The following is a 17233-nucleotide window of genomic DNA, read 5'->3' as shown; positions in this document are numbered from 1 at the left end:
CCTGCACTAAATGTAGAAAACTGAAACTTAAACCAAAAAAAATGAACTGGAGTATAAGTTGTATGCATGCAAAATAGGAGCATGTTCGCATTGGCCATTAAACAGACACAGCCCAAGACAGAAACAAAATTAAGATGTACCTTGCTATAAGTAAGTAAAAATAATAGTGAATATAAATAACATAGGGAATTATGTTGCAGTGGCAAGGTGTACCACAATCAGGATGGCCCTAACCTCTAATATTAAAACCATGTACATGGACAACTTCCAGCAACTCTATACACAGTTACCTGATCACAACCGTGAGGATTGTTTCTTTCAGCAAAAACAGATTTGTTTTTTCATGGCCCATCCTGTATAACAAATTCTATTAATATTGTTATTATTATGTAAATCCCTTTTCACTCAGTAAAGGCTGAGTACTTTTAGAAAAGAATAGCAATACATTTGCATGGTTGTTTGAATAGCTATTGCTTAAATCAAGTTTTTAGATTAAGTATAATTTTTTACGTTGTTGGTATTTGTCAATTTAATTTTTTATGTTATTACTTATATTTCACTTTAACTACTTAGCCCCTACAAATCTTATTTTTCATTTCACTTTTCATCATGAGCTGTGTACAGTACAGGTGGGTTCAGTACTAGAGACAAGCAAATTGATTTGCCAAAGCCTGGTCCAGTGGCAACGTCAATGGTCCATGGAGCCCTGCAAACCGCCTCCTACCTGCTGGAATCCCTGGTGCCTCTTCTGATTAGTAGGCCTGCGTGATATCATCGTTGCAGAGTGTTGCACATCTGCCGTTATGCTGGCCCTATTGATCAGTAATGGTGCCTGTGGATTCCGGCAGGTAGGGGTTGGTTTATAGGGCTCAAGTCTGACATCCATGGTCCTCCAAATCGATTTGCTAAACTCAATAGTCCTCTCAACTCAGGAAGGATTACTATGCAAAATATCTTTATTATAAAGCTGGAGGTAGATAACTTCCTAAGATGGGAATGTCCCTATATTTCAAGCACTCATTGTTAGGGCTCATTCACATGATCAATTTTTCCATGTACCAGAAACACACACAGATTATCCTGATCAGACTTTCATCAGAGTTTGATCAGAGTGTGGTCCCAGTGTCATTTGTTTTTATCGTACGTGGAGAAATTTAAAAAAAAAAGTTTTTTCACCTTCTTCATTCTGACAGTCCGTGTGTTAGGAACTGATCGAGGTTGAAATAGTGTTATTGCAACCGCTAAGAGCAGCAGCGGCAGGTAGCATATTCAGGAATAGCCAGAGGTCGGTACACAGGAACAGCAGTATAGTTTGAAGGATAAGCAGGTTGCATAGTCAGGAATAGCCAGAGCTCAGTACACAGAAACAGCAGTATAATCTTGGATGTGGCAGCAAGTGAAAGGAGAGCTTGACTAAAGGCTTGAAGCTCAATCTCAAAAGGAAGGAGGTGCCAGGCCAGGTTTATATAGGGTGTTCAATCAGGAAATCACAGGATGAAGCCAATCAGGAACAGCACAGGGTGGAGCCACTCAGGAACAACACATGTACTGGCATCTGGGTTAGCAAGGAACTGTCAAGCAAGCTGAATAGCTCAGAGGGAAGAGCTGCTGCCTGGTGCACAAGAGCTGCTGGGTTCAAGTCCTGACACCATGAAAACTAAACCACACACAGATGTCATCAAAGTGCAGTCCAAATTATTCACTGATCCATTAACTTGCATTGCCAATTCTGATCCTACCCTCAGATCAAAATTGGACACATCTCCAATATTTCCCACAGACCACTCAGTCTGAGGAAAATATCAGACATGCACAGCTCAATAGAATATCATAGGTGCAAGTGCTATCTGTGAAAAGCACTCAGATTAGAAAATCAGTCATGTGAATGAGCCCTTAGAGATATGGTGCCACAAGGCTCAAGTTGCATACATTTTCTTCAGCACTACTATAGATATCTAGAGGTGTTCTTGCTCTGGAGGAGATTGTAGTGGGTATTCATATAGACCAGTGTTTCCCAAACTCCAGTCCTCACAGACCCCATCAGCTCATGTTTTCAGTATTTTCTTAGCATTGGCCAGGTGGTGGAAGTATCATCAAGGCATTGGTAATTCTCTAAGCAGTGCAGCACTATGGAAATCCTGAAAACATGACCTGTGGGGAGCCGTGAGGACTGGAGTTTGGGAAACACTGATATAGACCTCCTGCAATTTGGATCTTGGGGGCCAGGGAGAGAAATATGGCAGCCACTTTCCTTTACTAGTGTATTAAATCAAATAAAACAACATGAAATATAGAGCTGATGAGTGTGAACCAGCAAAAAAGTTCTCTGTTTTAAGTACTGGAGGGTCCATGCCAAAATATAATACATTTTAAGCTTGAAGGAACCTGTGCACATCTTCTCAGAAGAAGATGATATGTATCATATTCCAGTCCATTCAAAGACACCTGTTGGGAAACTACATTTTAGCTTCTACTGAAAGGCCACGAAGCAAAGCAGTCTCATAGAGAAGCCGGCAAAAAAAAAGCTGATGATCTCAGAAGCATTAGCAATCAATTAGCTGTGTTGAATGGAAATCTGAAGCTTATAATTTCTGAAGTAAACAGAATTCGGGCGCATTGCATGGGCAGCCTGTCAGCAACAGCAATCACTCTGGGGAAGTGTTGATGTCATGCTGGCCCTTGTGTTGATAACAGAACCACCTGTAGTTTATCTTTAGTAGAATACGATCATGGATAGATGGACGGGCGGTGAACGCTCCTCCGCAGAATGCTTACTTGCCGGATCAGCTGGAGAGAGGAGGAATGTTAATGTTATGGCATCTTAAACTGTTGCAGAAAAAGAAACATTATCTTGGATTACATCATTCCTCTGCTCTTAGCATGGAAATGGAGCTTTCCAGAAAGACAGCACTTTACACTGCACGGAATGGAAAAGTACCACTTTCCTGATCTGGAGAGGTTTCTTTTATAATGTGTGTAATTGCAATGGGGTAGACAGGCTCATTCATTCATTCAGTTGGCTCATGAGGGTCACATCTTTACTTTATCTAATATTGGAAGCTTTATGCAAGATTATTGATTGTAGATTACTTTAAGGCTTGGGTCAAAGGTTGCATATTTGGTGCAGATTTTCCACAAAAATTTGCCTACGGAAAATCCACAGCTTAATTCAGTACCTGCTAAATCAATGAGATTTAAAAAAAAAAATACACATTGTTGAAAATTTCTGTGCAAAATTGACCTGCAGTGCAAATTTTAAAATCAGCAGCATGGTACATCTTTGTGCAGAATTTAAGACGGATTTCGCCATTTGAAGATTTTCTGCACCATTTGTGCGCCCATTAAGTAAATTACATTCCTTGCATTTTTTCGTTGTGTTTTTGAGTGCATTTTTTTACATGCGTTTTTATCTAGTTTTTGACACTTCGGTTTTTGTCTCTTTTTGGTATGTCATGTTTTAAACGAAGCTGCTTTTTTTGGCTTTGACAAAACTTTATTGATTCACAAGTCTGCAGTTGCATAAGGTGACAGTAGACTTGAAGTCCTGCAGGCCATGGCCCCACTATCAGTATTTGGTCCGTATTTTTTCTCAGGAGTGGGAGCCAAAACCAGGTGAGGAACAATCAGAGAAAAGGTATAATAGAAACAAGTCACCAATTCTGCATTTATCTCCTGAGAAAAAATACTGATCAAATACTAATAGTGGGGCCGTGGCCTTAGACTGAAGATCGCCTTTAAGGATTTTCCAGGGTGGCAAGATAGTGGTGGAAGTCCTACACTAGGCAACCTATTTGAAAGAACATAGCACAAAGTCTCCACTGCTGCCCACAGGGTCTATTATTATCTGTAGCACTGATGCCATGTTGACAGCGCTGCAGGCAATCATTGAGATCAGTTGCTCTGAGCGACTCATGACTTCAACTCGGGCAGTGTCATTGGCAGCAGCAGCGGAGACTCAATGCTGGAGCTGGAAATGTGAGTAAAAGCACATTTTGTTTTATTAAAATGTTCTGAATTTTGCACATACAGTATGTTCTTAAAGGGAATCTGTCAGCAGGTTTTTGCTATTTAATCTGAGAGCAACATAATGTAGGGGGTTGATTCCAGGGATGTGTCACTTACTGGGCTGTGTATTGTTGTTTCAATAAAATCAGTGTTTTATCAGCAGGAGATTATCACTACATGACTAGTTGTCTCCTGCCTTGTAGTCTTCCTGCTCTGTGTAACCCCGCCCACATCACTGATTGGCAGCTTTCTGCTTATGTAAAGTTTACACAGAAAGCTGCCAATCTGTCGTGTAGGCGGGGTTATACACAGCTCAGCATTCAGTGGACTGGTAGATCTGCAGGGACTTTATCAAAATTGCAGCAAGCAGCCCAGCAACTGAAACATTACTGGAATCAGGGTCTCTTCCCCTATTTCATACTACTCTCAGATTACATAGCAAAACCCTGGTGACCATCTTGATTGGCTGTGCATGTCCCTTTATGTTTCCTTAATTAAAGAGGATGTGTCACAGCAGCATAAGGGCTCATTTAGACAAGCATATACTGTAATTGGTCCCTGTGCAGTCAGTGTACCACACGGAGCACACACGGAAAACACATGCACCCATTATAGTTAGTGTGTCAGCGCACATGTCCTATTTTCCACACAAACAAATGGTCTGCATGTAAAAAATTTCAGCATGCACTCTTCTGGTCCGCTTACAGAGCAGAATAATGAATGCAATGTAATGGCAGCTCCGGCACCTATACACAATGCTTACAAGCCCATGGAGCCAGTCTCGTTTGCAATGTGCAGATTTTTCATTATGGCCATCTGGTCCTGGCCTTAATATGTAAATGACTTATCTGGTGTAAATGCCGCTGTTCTCCAGAATCTGACGTCCTTTCTTTTGTTCCTGAGCCTCTCCATTCCCGAGATCCTCTCTTCCCTCTTTGTAAATATAGTATTTTTTTACAAGGAGGCGCGATCCTAAAGTCTTCTCTGTAGGCATCTTCATAAGTATCACACCCCGTTGGCTAACAAGACTATATTTACATACAGGGAATAGGGGACCATATTTCAGGAACAGAGAGACACAAGGACAAAAGAAAAACTAATGCTGGATTTAGAAAAATAATGGCATTTACACCAGATAAAAATGTACATGTTTATTGCTCCTCCTCTTCTCTCCTCCTCTTCTCTCCTCTTCTCTCCTCTCCATTTACTGTATTGCTCTATATTTTTGCACCACAGGTGTTTTGTTGCACAGGACCTATAAGCAGGGAAAGGAGGACTCTACGCTGCTGTATACGCCTTTTTTTATATTTAAGACATGTTACAAAGTTTTTATAAATTACCCAATATTATTGATTATGCAAACAATATATAAACAAGTATACTTCTAGTTATAGTAATATTAGGAATATGATATTGCTGTTTTATTATACTGTATATTCTTACGCCTATATAGATAGTTGTCACTCCATATAAACATTTTGTGGGAATCTTGTGGTTTGCATGGGATTAGCATTTAATTGAGGCATCTGCAAGAACAACAGGTGTTTAGATTTGTCTAGACAGAGAAGTCTCCTATTACTTTATATGCACGAGATGGAGGAGAATAACTCCAGCTGAAGGAAAGTGGGAAAAACACTTTTACATTTTGACAGGGTAAAAATGGAACAAAAAGATGTCATGGTGAATCAATTGTTTCCAAGAATGTATCATTGCGTATAAATACCATATAAATATACAAAAATATAGTATATTTTTAGAGAAATGGTTCTACTGGTGTGCAAACATCCTACATTTTAAAGACAGGGACACATACTGTGGCACTTGCTAAGCCACACTCCTAATCTTGCCTAATTCTTTTTGGGCGCTATTAGAAGGAGTGGCCTCTTCATGGTCCTCATACAGTATGATGTCTCCTCAGATAATATGACATCCCCATGATGCCCCTCCATACAGTATGATGTCCTAAAGCAGCCATCCACATAAACACAGCATAATTAACAAATGTCCCCCCCACACAGTATAATGCACCGAAGAGCCCCCAACACAGTATAATGCCCCTTACACAGTAAAATGCCCCCATAGTACCCCCTAACATGGAATGAAGCCCTAACAGTTGCCTCTCACACTGTTACGATACCTTCACTAAGTATGATCGTACCACACAATATCATGCTCCAACAGTGACCCCCACACACACAGTATGGTGCCCCCCACACATTATAATGTATGATACCTTGGTAATCAGGGACAGTAAAAGGGTTAATATGGATATCTCTAGCGGTCTGCTACAGAGGGATGGTTGCTACAAGAGTCCTAAGTAGGTTAGGGCAGAGAAAGGGTTAATGAAACCGTCCCTAAAGATGTAAGGCAGAGAAGATATTAATGTTTGCATCCCTGCTGTTCTAATGCAGGGAGTAGGTTACTGACACCATTCCTCGAGGGCCAGAGGAGGGAAGGTCTTCTTAATGTCTCACACTGGTGGTCTGGGGCAGAGGAGGAATTAGTGTCAATATCCTTGGTGGTCTATAACCGAGAAAGGGTTAACGTCAGCATCCTTGACTGTCTAAGGTGGAGAAAGGATAAAGGTCAAAATCTCGGGTGGTCTAGGGCAGAGGAGCTGGGGTCCTGCTAACAGGAGATTGAACATTGATTTTAAATAGAACATTTTGTTCTTCTCAGCTGATTGACTTTGGGACCAGGTGGCCATCGTTGTAGAAGTTTAGGAGAGTTTTAGGCAGTTCAACCCTAGAAATTAGATCACTATAAAGCATTATATTAAAGGGTTGTCTGCCTCTTTTAAATGTTTTTTCCAAGCATGATGTATACAAAGAAAAGCAAACTTCTCTAGAAATCCTCCCCTACTATTCCTCTCCTAAAAGTGCCAGAGTTCCCCACCAGTCTCCTTACTGGCTCTTTCTTTGATGGCTTTGGCTAGTGATTGACTGCAGCGGTCACGTCCTTATGATCGTAATAGATTCCTTTTTCAGTCTTATGGATATATCCCCAGCAGTTGATCACTGACTGCAGTGGTCACATAAGTAGACTGATGGGGTACCTGGGCATCAGAAAGAGAAGAATGGCAGGGCATCTCTAGTAGAGTATGTTGTATCTTTAATTTTTCACCATGCGTGGGCACATTTCAACATAAAAAAAGGGGTGAACAACCCACTTAAATAAATTATTCTTTGAATAACAATAACTATAATTAAGTTTGTGGTTTTAGGCAGCCTTTCTAGAAATCATTCAGTTGTTAAAGGGGTCCCTTGACAACATTTTTTTTAATTTAGTGTAAACCTTATAGGAAGGGCTCCACAATTTGGTTTGCAAGCTATAAGGAAAAGTGTTTCTAGCAGATCCTATATAATCAGAAGAAATACATATTGCTCCTTTTTTATTAAGCCATAATGTTGATAATGAACAATATACTGTGGAAAATGCTGTACTGGTAGTACAAGTTATTCATGTAATTCCTAGCTGTAGTCTGCCACCTATAGACCAGACGGATCTTATAAAGAAAGATCGTTTCAGTTAAACATATCACCGTAATTAGTTTTTACTACTTTTTTGGCTACAGGTGAATTTAGGGAATCAAAGCCCCAAAATTTAGAAAATTACATTATTCAAAGACAATAAAAAAATGCAAAAAAAGTCATTTTAATTTGGTCAAGAACAAGGTAGAACAGAAAGGCTAAACCATACTGTCCCAGGACATCAGAACAATTCCAATAAGATAGAAGAGAATATTATCTCATAGTTGTGGGAATACGATATTTAAAAAAAATAAAATAAACAAAACCTCAATGTGACACGAAAGGCACCAAACTAAATAGGAGGATTATACTGTATACCATTATATACACTGTAATGTATAATATAGAAAAACTCTAAGAATTCTACTGGTAAAAAAGTGCAACGATACAAACTGCTAAACACTGGCCCACTAGAGATATTATTAATGCAGCCAATGGTACAAAAATGAAGATGAAAATATATATATGAAAACTAAATTCTATACAAAACTACATGCTGTACAAAATAGTATATGAAAAACTATAATGGCACAGACAGTGCTGCTTTGTGGAGGATATAGTTCACCAAAGTTGTCAGCATCCAGATTTTGCCAGTATAACAACTGAATGGCAACAGTGAACACTAAGGTCAAGTAGTATTGTACTGGCTATACCTGTACTATATGTACTGGACTGCTCTCCACCCCTATTTCATATGCTGTTCTGTTCTCAACCTGTACTACATGCACTATACTGCCATCCACCTGTATTACATATACTGTACTGCGCTCTACCTGTACTACATGTACTGGACTGCTCTCAACCTATATTTCATATACTGTACCATCTCCACCTGTACTACATGTACTGTACTGCTCTACATCAGTATTACATATATTGCACTGCCCTCTACCTGTACTACATGTACTACACTTCTCTACACTTGTATTATATATATTGTACTGTCCTCTACCTGTACTGCATGTACTGGATTGCTTTTCATCTGTATTGCATTTACAGTACCACCCTCTACCTGATTTACATGTTCTGGACTTCTTTCCACCTACATTTCATATACTGCACTGCCCTCTACTTGTCCTATGTGTACTGGACTGCTCTCTATCTGTATTACTGTATTGCCCTTTATCTGTTCTGCAAGCACTGGACTGCTCCCCATCTGTGTTACATTTAATGTACTGCCAGGTAGGGAAGGTAGGTGAGATGGAGGAAAGATAAGTTCAGTTTTGTTGACATTTAGCTTAAGGAAGCGACAGTAGAAGAAGGAGAATATGGCTGATAGACACTTTGGGATTCTATACAGCAGAGAGATAACGTCAGGGCCAGAGAGGTAGATCTGAGTGTCAACAGTAGAGATGAGCGTTGTTCTACTCGAACTGTTCGCCAATCTCAAATTCGAGCTGTTTTGGGCGGTGTTCGAGCCGTTCGGCGAACACGAACAATTTGAGAAAAATTCGGCTGTTCGAGGTTATGTTCGATAACTGTTCGTGCACCAAAATCATAACTGGATTTTTTCTCAGTAATGATGAAAATTAATGTTAATACGCAGTTTGAGTGTACAGCGGGGTGGGGGGAGGGGCAGGGGATGGATCTCTGCAGGAACAATGAAGATCTCCATTTTTTTTTTCTCTTTCCCGCATTTACAGTGGGGAGGTGCAATCTGTCAGCCTATCAGCAGCGCACACACGGAGCGAAGTGCTTTTTTTCACACAAGCAAGGGCATGTGTCATTGGCAGTGTATGTCACATGTCCTTGCCCTATAAGACCAAGCCATTTTCCCCGTCGCCACCATTTTCTCACTGCTGCAGCTGCGTGTTAGACGGCACCGCTGTTGCTGTGTGTGCTATACCTTGTTAATTTCAAGCTAATTTTCGCACAAATCTACAGATAGCTTGGGAGTAGGGAATAGTTGTGATTGCAGTCCTTTTAAGGACTAGGTTACAGCATTTCCTACGACTTTTATCAGGCAGGTCTGTGCTCTTAAATAGATAGATTGTGGGAGTAAAGACTAATTGTAATTGGAGTCCTTTTCAGGACTAGGTTACATCAGTTCCTACCAGTTTTTGCCAGGCAGGTCTGTGCCAGTGCTGTGCAAGTTTTTTTTCACAGCATTTGGCTGAATCTAGCAAAGCTAATCCTTTTTGGCCTATTGCAGAGTGTGTTAGTCAGTGGAGTAGCCTATCTGTGTTGCAAGATATACCACCTGTGTATAGAATACCAATTTTTTTACTGCACCTAGTGAAGTAAAATCTTTTGGGCATAGCATCATTCTATTAGTCCATCTATACTGACCTCCATCAGGTTGCAAATTGAATATAATTTTTTTCTGCATCTAGCTCGGAAAAAATATTGGGCTTCTAGCTGTGTGTGGGACTTGTTGTATTAGTCCATCTATACTGACCTCCATCAGGTTGCAAACTGAATATATTTTTTTCTGCATCTACCTCTGAAAAAATATTGGGCTTCTAGCAGTGTGTGGGACTTGTTGTATTAGTCCATCTATACTGACCTCCATCAGGTTGCAAATTAAAAATAATTTTTATCTGCATCTACCTCTGAAAAAATATTTGGCCTTCTAGCAGTGTGTGGGACTTGTTGTATTAGTCCATCTATACTGACCTCCATCAGGCTGCAAATTCAAAATAATTTTTATCTGCATCTACTTCTGAAAAAATCTTTGGGCTTCTAGCTGTGTGTGGGACTTGTTCTATTAATACATCTATACAGACCTCCATCAGGTTGCAAACTGAATAAAAAAATTTTCTGCATCTACCTCTGAAAAAATATTTGGGCTTCTAGCTGTGTGTGGGACTTGTTCTATTAGTCCATCTATACTGACCTCCATCAGGTTGCAAATTGAATATAATTTTTTTCTGCATCTAACCCAGCCAATAGTTTTGGCCTAATACCACAGTTTGGCCACTCAGCTCTGCTCGGTTACCATCCATTGTTTTTTTGTGCAAACAACTCCAGAGTTGTGAATTAGTTAACCACCAAAATGAGTGGAAAAAGGCCTGCTGCTGGTGGAAAGGGGAATAGGCGTGTTGGGAAGGGGAAAAAAGGTTGTGTCCGTGGGGTAGGTGTTAAAGCAACAGTAACATCTGCAGAAGAAAGACCATCTTCCAGCCAAACTAAAATGTCTACTTCTTTTAGCGGACAATGTGATAAGATCCCTTTCTTACGGCCACGCCAATCGCTACAAATTCCAGATGAGGCACAAAAACAGCAGGTGCTTCAACGGATATCAAGTGCTCCTTTAAGTGGGCTCTCCTCCACATCAACTTCAACATCACAAATACTCCAGTCCTCAAAGGTGTCACCCCAATCGCACTTGCTTCCTCACAGCTCCCAAATCTCCAGCTGCCCGTCTGAGTATGAGGTAGAACAGATGGTTGAGTCTGCAGAGCTGTTTACTCATACTATAGCCTGGGAATCAGAGGTCGACTCCAGCGCTTCTGTGAATCCAGACGAGGAAATGATCTGCACTGATGCCCAGAATCTTTATGAGTCGGATCCAGGACCAGACGCAGAAGGTTCTGACCATAATGTAGACCCTCATTCCCAAACTGTAACTCCTGTTGGTGGAGACAATGAGGAAGACGATGATAAGACTCAAATACCTGATTGGAGCGACAACTTTAGTTTTTTGTCAGGGCAGGAACAGGTTGGCTCTGAGGACGACGGGTGTGATAACGCACAGGGTGATGATGATGAGGTTGGAGATCCCACTTACTGTCAACCCACAGTCAGCCAAGAGATGAGGTCAGCAGAGGAGGTGGAGGAAGATGCTAGTGACGACGAGGTCAGGTTGCGCCTTCCTGGACAGAGACGTAGTACTGGAAGCACGTCAACAACTGCATCCTCAAACACAACTCTCCCTCTCACCACAAGTCGTGGTGGCTCTTCAGGTCGCATGGGTGCTAAGCCTTGCATAGCCTGGGCATTTTTTCAGATCGATAAAGATGACCCAACTCGTGTTATCTGTAACATTTGTCAGCAAAAGCTAAGTAGAGGCCAAAAAAATACATAGTTTGAGTACTTCATGCATGAACCGGCACATGGACATGAAGCATAAGTTGCAGTGGGAAGCTCAGTGTGCTACAATGCGGCCTAGCCGGCCGGGCCAACCACCATCTGCCATATCTTGTGCATCCGCGGCCTCTTCATCCTCTGTGACTGGGGGGACAGCAGTCACACCTGTTTTGGGGCGCAGACCTGCCACCTCTTTACCCGCAACAGCCAGCGTGATTGGCAGGTCATCATTTTCTTTGGAGGTGGTAACACCAGCTGGTGTTGAGCGCTGTCCGACATCGATAGCACCACCTTTGGATCAAGGCAACCTAACATGTCCGCCTGCATCTTCCTCACAGACCGGCAGTTTGCCGGGGACACCCTTATCAACCCCGTCTAAGCACAATAGCCAGCCCTCGGTCCCTCAGATGTGGACAAGTAAAAGACCATTTCCTCCTAGCCATGAGAAAGCTAAGAGGTTGAATTTCACCATCTGCAAGCTCTTGGCTACAGAAATGCTGCCTTTCCGCCTGGTGGACACAGAGGATTTTCGAGACCTTATGTCCGTCGCAGTGCCCCAGTACCAGATGCCCAGTCGGCACTACTTCTCAAAGAAAGGTGTGCCTGCGCTCCACCAGCATGTCGCACACATCACCGCTTCTTTGAGAAACTCTGTGTGTGACAGGGTGCATTTCACCACAGACACTTGGACGAGTAGGCATGGACAGGGGCGTTACATGTCGCTGACTGGGCACTGGGTAACTATGGTGACAGCAGGACAAGGGGCTGCTGTCCAAGTCTTGCCGTCCCCACGAGTTGTGCGTCAATCCTCTTTATGTCAAAGTTCCTCCACTGCTTCTGCCTCCTCAACCTCCTCTCGGTCTTCCACCTGCACCCAAAGCCTGTCTGGTCATGCCACAAGCTTTCTAACTGCGCAGAAGGGATCCTGCACACCTCCTTACTATGCTGGCAGTAGGGCTCAACGTCATCAGGCGGTTTTTACATTGAAATGTCTGGGAAATGTGAGTCACACAGCTGAGGAGTTGTGGTCAGCTCTGGAGAACCAATTTCATGAATGGTTGTCTCCACTGGACCTGAAACCAGGGAAGGCCGTGTGCGACAATGCTGCAAACCTGGGTGCGGCCCTTCGCCGGGGCAATGTCACACACGTGCCTTGTATGGCTCACGTGTTGAACCTGGTTGTCCAGCAATTTTTAGCACACTATTCCAGACTAGATGGCCTTCTGCAGAGGGCTTAACAGCCGGGATAATCCGCTGACTAGCAGACACTGCTACTAGGCACAAAGTATTTCCTGGGCTAGATGCAGTTAAAAATTTGTAATTAGATACTCTCGTTGGATGCTGAGAAAGCATTCCATAGAGTCTCCTGGCACGCCATATATGATTCTCTTAAAAAGCTTGGGGTAGGGGTCTAGGGGACCCTTTTATAGCCAAAATCACGGCCCTGTATCGCAATACGTCACCTAGGCTGAAGATAAATGGAACTGTAGCACCCTGAGGGCTCGGTTGCTACAGAGGTATTGCACCTCACCCAGAGGTGTGATATCTCACTCTCAGGTAAGGATGTAGTGTGGATCAGGACCCGACACCTGCATGCATTACACCACATTGCCGTGGGGCAGGGCGACCAATATGCCCCTGAGATGGGCACGACAGTTCCTGTCCCTGGCTGGAGTGGGGGGAGGGAACACTGAGGAAGGGGAACCCTGCAGTGCAGGAGCAGGGAGGAAGCAGTTCCTGGGTGCATTGAGAAGGGAGTATAAAAGGTGGGCACCATCTTAGTTCAGTGCAGAGAAGTCTGAGCAGAAGTGGCAGGGAGCAGGGGCTCTGCATGAGCTCTGCTCCGGAGGCGGGCCTAGTAACAGAGGCCCAGGCCTGGAAGAGGGAGAAGGAAGGAAGAGGAGCGGAGAAGGCTCCAGGAACGAGGAACGAAGGGATCCCAGGGGTGCGGACGGGCGAGTCGCCACCGCACGCCCGAATCCACCTGCGTGGAGGGGTCAGGCCAAAAGGGGAGACCGGTCCCCGAAACTAGTGGAGGCAGGAAACGACCCTCAGCTAGAAACAGGAGGCTGTGACATTTTATGTGGCGCAGCCCCTCGCTACACCCGCTAGGAAGGCACCACATAGGGTCAGGGAAACTGGCGCCAAGTTTACCAAGAGGAGGCCCGAGGCAGCCGGACAGAAGGGTTGGTAAGAAAGGCCAGACAAAGGACACACAAAGGGGGTCCTGTGAAGCGCTCCAAAGTTATCTGGGAGTTGTCTGAGCCCCTCACCTGGTGAGCACAGTACGACGTGGGCAGCCGTTACCTGCAGACGTGGTCTGGATAATAAGAACTGTGAGTAAAGGCCCTGGACTGCATCACTGACTCCGTGTCGTTACTGCTGCTGCCCTGCACCATCACCCCCATCCTCCGCATACACTGCCCTGAGGCTATACTCCTCCCGTGGGGAGTTATGCTACGCTCTGCTGCACCCACAACACCAGCCTCAGCGGTCTGCCCTGGAGCGGCGGTTCACTCTGACCGCAATCCACGGGTGGCGTAGTCGGACATTTAAACATCAAAACCACATAAATAGTTCCGCCACTGGTTTGACCGCCCTGAGCCACGGAACCGGGTCGCCGCCACGGAGACTACAACCACCAGCATCCACCAAAAAGGGTCCGGCTCCGGGTGTCCCAAGGCCCAGGGGGCGCGTCAGAACATTTTCATCACCTTTCACAATCACCAATGGGACAAGGCAGGGATGTTCTCTGTCCCCTCTCTTATACATCCTAGTGACGGAGCACCTGCTCTCATCAATTCGCCATAACCCCAATATTAGGTGGATTGAGGTGGGAGGCACCGAGTACAAGTGCTCTCTATTTGCTGATGATGTCCTAGTATATATCACTCAATCACATATATCCATCCATGCTGTTATGGCTGAAATAGATCACTTTGTTACATGGTCAAATTTTAAAATCAATGCAGCGAAGTCTGAGGCCCTCGATGTCTCCCTCCCCAAATCCATATAGGATTCCATCCAGTCCAACTTTCCCTTTGCCTGGCCCTCACAGGGTAGCAAATACTTAGGAATTCCTATTCATAGAGACCTCTCCCATCTATGTTATCTTAATTTTGGGCCCTTTATTGAACAACTCCATACAGACCACGGTTGGCAAGTTAGAACTGTAAGATTCACTACGTGAACCACTGGTGTTTTGTGGAAAAGCACATGTACACTGTGTTCCAAATTATTATGCAAAAAGTGTTTAGGAGTGATAAGGGAAGAATTTGTTTGTTTGTCAGTTAAACTCATTGATGGTGATGTGTGTCAGGGCTCTTTATATCACTGTAAGCAATTGCAGACACCTGTGCTAATTAGTTTGGCAGGTGTGTCCAATGAAAAGCAAGACTACTTAAGAAGGCTGTCTCACATTATTAAGCAGCCTACATTTTCTGCCAAAATGGGAAAGAAAAAGGATGTGTCGTCTGCTGAGAAGCAACAAATTGTGAAGTGTTTAGGTCAAGGCATGACTACAATCAACATTGTGCGATGATCAGGATGAAGTGTCTTGGCAATCAAGAAGTATGTAGCTGATTCACAGTGTGCGTGCTGATAAGGGCAAATTGAGGACTCTTTCCTACAGGCAATTACGTCAGGTTGAAAGAGCAGCGGCAAAAAAGCCTTGTCATAGCAGCAGACAAGTTTTTGAAGCTGCTGGTGCCTCCAACGTCCCCCGAACAACAAGATGCAGGGTCCTTCAGAGGTTTGCAGCTGTGCATACGCCATCCTGTCGACCTCCTCTATCCACTTCACACAAGCAGAAACGGCTCCAGTGGGCCAAACATTACATGAAGACTGATTTCAAAACTGTTTTGTTCACGGATGAGTGCCGTGCAGCGCTCGATGGTCCAGATGGATGGAGTGGAGGATGGCTGATTGATGGACACCCCACGCAAACACGGCTACAGCGCCAACAAGGAGGAGGTGGAGTAATGTTTTGGGCTGGAATCATGGGGAGAGAGATTGTCGGCCCCTTTAGGATCCCTGAAGGCGCTAAAGATGAACTCCATAATGTATGTGGATTTTCTCAAACAGCACTTCCTGCCATGGTTCAAGAAGAAGAACCGTGTATTTCACAGCAAGATCATTTTTTTGCATGATAATGCACCATCTCATGCTGCACATAAAACATCTGCATCTCTGGCTGATATGGGCATAAAAGGGGACAAACTTATGGTGTGACCCCCATGCTCCCCTGACCTCTACCCCATTCAGAACCTTTGGAGCATCATTAAAAGGAGTGTCTATGATGGCGGGAGGCAGTTCACATCTAAGCAACAGCTCTGGGAGGGTATTCTGTCCTCATGCAAAACAATTGAAGCAGAAACCATCCAAAACCTGACAAATTCAATGGACGAGAGAGTTCAGAAGCTCCTTTCGAACAAGGGGTCCTATGTGAAAATGTAACATCACCTAGAATAAAGTTTTGAGTTGAAAACTGTTTGATTTCAGTTTCTAACAACCTGCTAATGCTTATAATTTCAAAAATGACCATTTTTTTGGTCTTTATTAAAATGAAAAGGTTGATCGAAAAGTTTGGGGGATCTAAGAGTGTGGCAACCCAGTAGTCATGATTACTTCGAATTCTGACAATATGAGGGTCATGCTGCAGGTAGTTCAGCAAGAAGGCACTTATGTGTCTTGCGCATCTCGGAGCCCCAAAATTATTTTCCGGGCTAGATGCAGCTAAAAATTATTATTAATTTTAAATCTGGTGAAGCTTTAGTATAGATGGCCTAATAGGATCAGTGCTGCACACTGCTACAAAGCCCAAATTATTTTCCAGTCAAGATACAGATAAACATGATTAGTAATTTGAAAGCTTAAAACGGTTGGTAGGGTGATTTTAACCAATCATCAAGCTTTTACTCTCCCCAGGATGACACAGGGGTAGAAAAGTCATTTCGGATCCATGATTTGTTCATCTTTATGAACGTGAGTCTGTCTACATTATCAGTGGAGAGCCGCGTGCGCTTATCTGTCAGCACACCACCAGCAGCGCTGAACACACGTTCAGACAGAACGCTGGCTGCGGGGCATGACAAGATCTCCAAGGAGTAAGTGGCTAGCTCCGGCCATTTATCCAGATTGGAAGCCCAAAAAGAGCAAGGGTCCAGTGACACAGTCATGGCTTCAATGTTTACTTGTAGATACTCCTGTACCATCGTCTCTAGGCGTTGACTATGTGTCAGACTTCTTGTCTCCTGTGGCCTTGCAAAGGATGGGCTAAAAAAGTGGTGAAATGATTCCGCAAAATTGATGTTACCAGCAGATACTGTGGTTCTGTTACGGTTTGAGTGCTGAACACTTGACGGTCCCACGGTTGGCAAGTTGGAACTGTGAGATTCACTACGTGCACCACTGGTATTTTGTGGAAAAGCACATGTAAGATTCTGCAACAGTCTCTGCTGATACTCCTGCATGCGTGCATCCCTTTCTATGGCAGGAATAATTTCTGCAAATTTACTTTTGTACCGGGAATCTAACAGTGTGGCAACCCAGTAGTCAGGATTATTTCTAATTCTCACAATTTGAGGGTCATGTTGCAGGTAGTGCAGCAAGAAGGCACTCATGTGTGTTGCGCATCCAGGAGCACCAAGTCCCTGTTGTGTTGGTGGCGA

The sequence above is a fragment of the Phyllobates terribilis genome, unplaced genomic scaffold, assembly GCF_046119375.1.
Source record: "Phyllobates terribilis strain yellow unplaced genomic scaffold, ASM4611937v1 Scaffold_1__5_contigs__length_1240528914, whole genome shotgun sequence".
In the NCBI taxonomy this organism is placed as follows: Eukaryota; Metazoa; Chordata; class Amphibia; order Anura; family Dendrobatidae; genus Phyllobates; species Phyllobates terribilis.
The sequence above is the reverse complement of the archived record's forward strand: the minus strand, read 5'-3'. Positions refer to the sequence as shown.